Source organism: Wyeomyia smithii, chromosome 1, assembly GCF_029784165.1.
Source record: "Wyeomyia smithii strain HCP4-BCI-WySm-NY-G18 chromosome 1, ASM2978416v1, whole genome shotgun sequence".
Classification (NCBI taxonomy): domain Eukaryota; kingdom Metazoa; phylum Arthropoda; class Insecta; order Diptera; family Culicidae; genus Wyeomyia; species Wyeomyia smithii.
The window spans coordinates 76,032,583-76,036,535 of NC_073694.1; positions in this window are offsets into that span (position 1 = coordinate 76,032,583).

Genomic DNA, 3,953 nt, shown 5'->3' on the forward strand with positions numbered 1-3,953 from the left:
ATAGTGCAACAGGTAAGACTCCGTTCGAATTGCTTTTCGGAAGACTTTGCACCCTTCCTTCAAATCTAACTGGACAATACCAAACAGACCCAATATATAACATTGACGACTATACGAGTATTTTGAAATACAAGCTACAAGTTTCTCAAAGAGAAGCTAGGGAGAATCTTCTCAAAGTAAAGGCAGATAGAGTTTCAAAATATAATCAAAACGCCAAAGACACAAATTTTACAAAAGGAACATTGGTCCTCGTGAAGACCGAAAAGGGACCTAAATTAGAAACAAAATATAACGGACCATATGAAATTTTAGAAGATATGGGATCAAATGTAAAGATAGCAATTAAAAATAATAAAGATATAGACATAGTTCATAAGGACAGAATAAGAGAATTTTTAAAGTAAAAAAAAAAAAGAGAGAGAAGAACCTACATTCAGTTTTTCAGAAAGATAAGAAGATGAAACCAGAGTAGTTTATAATGATTATTTCCATGAATATTTTATATAAATGTTATTCTTATACATAAACATTTTATACAGAAATATTTTATATAAAAACATTTGATACAAAAACATTTTTATACAGATTTTAATATATGTATATGTACGTGTGTATATGTGTATATGTATATGTATATATATATATATATATATATATATATATATATATATATATATATATATATATATATATATATATATATATATATATATATATATATATATATATATATATATATATATATATATATATATATATATATATATATATATATATATATATATATATATATATATATATATATTTGGCAGAGCTGTATGCCACCACGGGTCGGTATTTGGCGATTACCGTAGGCCACGGAAGTGCTAACTGCAAGAACGCAGTCCCGGACCATCAGCGAGAGCTAGCCTAGGTTGTGGTGAGACTCAGGCATTGGGCCGCCGAATTCTCACAAAAGCCACATTATCCGGAAGCAGCTCTGACGGAGCGAATAGTGCCGCTCCCACCACCCAAATGCACTAATTCGCCCATTGGGATTGATGCCAGTAAGTTCCCAATTACGGTAACTGGTCGCAACGCCATATGATAAGAGTCGGATTTCGTTTTCGTACCACGATTCTGGGCTGGCACCTGCGCCGAGCTCCCTTAGTAAGGTCGTGTGACAACGGCCTGAAACGGCGAGACAACAACCGGTGCAGGGGTCTCCGTCCCGTAAAACCTGGCAGGCCTTCCAGTACGTTCCAAATTCATTGCCCGGTGGGAACCGGGCAGGAGTGGGATCAGATGTCCTTTCCTGACTTGCGCCGGTCGGGGGTGTCATAGTTGCTCATAAGGCGCTATGGCAGCCGCCCCTAGCCATGGCCTCACTGCTTCGGCATAGACTACCATGGGACCAGATAGGCGACCACTCCAGTATGGATAAGGATAGCGGCTGGAAGGGGGACCCACTAAACAAAAATGGATTCAACTGAAAATAATCAACAAATGGGCGCAGATGGGTTGAAAACCCCGTTTGCACGAGGAGGCATCCAGAGGTCTCCGCCGAGAAAGGCGGAGATGGATGCAGTAAAGGACGCCTGCGAAGACGGCAAAGGCAGTACGCCTACCGGATCGACGCAAGACATCGCAGTGGCTGGTCCACTGTTGATAAAGGCGGTCGGAAGACAGCGAGACACGCTACCGAAGGTAGTAGCGCTGTCGGAGCAGCTCGATGCCATAATCGAGTTTGCGAAAAGTCGCACCAACACGACGAAGTACCTGAAGCAGGCTCTCTACATGCTTCGGTCCTCCGTCGATGCTGCGAAGAAGGAGCACGCCGAGCTCAAGGCAAGAGCGGTGGCTGCAGAGAAGAATGCAACGGAGGTGACCGGAAGGGCGACGAAGTCGGTCCAAACGGACACCTGCATGTTTGCAGCGGTTTGCGCCTCCGGGTCAGCCGCAAAAAGAGCAAGGCAGTCTCCGGGGGAAGCCCCCGAGAACAGCAAGAAACGGTTGGTTGTGCTAAGCCCGCGAGATAGCACACCAACGGCCTCCAAGTCCGCCGAAAAGTCTGCCGAAGTGGCAGCTACGGGAAACCCTTGGGTTACCGTGGGAGGAAGGAAGCGCCAAAAAGACAGCAAGCGCAACGACGAGAAGGCGACAGATCGTCCAAAAATGGGAAAGAAGGCGCGAAGCAGGGGCGACGCCCTCATACTCAAGACGGAGGGGTCCAAGTACTCCGAAGTCTTGAAGAAAATGAGAGGCGAAACCCAGCTCAAGGATCTGGGAGCGGATGTGCGGACCATCCGTCGTTCTCGCACCGGCGAGATGATCCTTGAGCTCCGTAAGGATGCTAAAAACAAGGGCGCTGCCTACAAGACGGTAGCCGAGCAGGTCCTCGGGAAAGATGTGCAAATTCGGGCACTCACCTCAGAGGTGACTCTCCAGCTCAAAAACCTGGATGAAATCACCGAGAGGTGCGATATTGCACAGGCCCTCAAGGAGAAGTGCGGAGTGGAAGTAGCCACTGAGGTAATTCGCCTCCGAAAGGGTCCAGCGGGGACCCAGGTGGCCACTTTCCGGCTTGCATCGGCCGATGCAACTCTGGCCCTGAAGACAGCCAAACTTAAGGTTGGCTGGTCAGTATGTCCCCTGAGCATACTCCAGCAGCCGGACGTTTGCTTCAGGTGTTTCGAGGGAGGACACAAGTCCTGGACCTGCAAGGGGCCCGATAGGAGCCAGTTATGTAGGCGTTGTGGTGGTGCTGGCCATAAAGCTAAAGACTGCGGGGAGCCTCCCAAGTGCTTGGTATGTACTGGAAAACGGGACGCCAAGCACTTTATGGGAGGCCCACGGTGCCCAGCCGGTAAGGCGGCCACGAAACCACGGGCGTGAGGGTGACACAATTGAACCTGAACCATTGCTATGCGGCACAGCAGCTGCTATACCAAGCAGCGTCTGAGTCGCGGTCGGACATCGCAATCGTATCGGACCCCTACTGCATTCCTCCCGGAAACGGTAATTGGGTTGCAGATAAGTCCAGTACGGCGGCCATATGCATGACCAGCAAGTTCCCGGTTCAGGAGGTTGTGTCAACCTCAAATGAAGGATACGCGGTTGCCAAGGTGGACGGAGTGTTCTACTGCAGTTGTTATGCTCCGCCGCGTTGGTCTATCGAAAGGTTCACCCAGATGGTCGATTTGTTATCTATGGAGCTGACGGGACTAACACCCTTAGTAGTGGCGGGCGACTTCAACGCTTGGGCTGTTGAGTGGGGAAGCCGCCGCACGAACCGGAGGGGTCAGATCTTGTTGGAAGCTTTGGCAAAGCTCAACCTAGATCTGGCCAACGTTGGAACCAAGTGTACATTCAGCAGAAATGGTGCGGAGTCGATCATCGACGTGACGTTCTCCAGCCCAGGACTGATCGTGAACTGGAGGGTAGACGATGGCTACACCTATAGTGACCACCAGTCGGTCTGCTATAGCGTAGTCCAGAACGTGAGGCGGCAGGCGACGGGTAGAGCCAATACTCCGACCGTCCGCGGGTGGAAGACATCGCATTTCGATGCCGAGGTATTTGCAGAAGCAATGAGAAGAGAGCGCGAGGGGGGCAGTTGGCTCCGCCCGAGTGCTGACCAATTAGTTGCCACATTATCGCGGGCGTGCGACGCCACCATGCCTAGGACCCGCCAACCTAGGAATGGTAAGTCACCGGTATACTGGTGGACCGACGCGATAGCGGACCTCCGTAGCGCGTGCCTCCGTGCAAGACGGATGTTGCAACGTGCACGTACCGATGCACAGAGGGTAGAGCGCCGTGTAGTATTCGGATCTGCAAGATCGGCGCTTAAAAGTGCGATAAAGGCGAGCAAAAGGGCCTGCTTCGATAGGCTATGCGCGAGTGCCAATACGAATCCGTGGGGCAACGCCTACAGAGTCGTAATGGCGAAGACCAAAGGCGTGTTGGCGCCT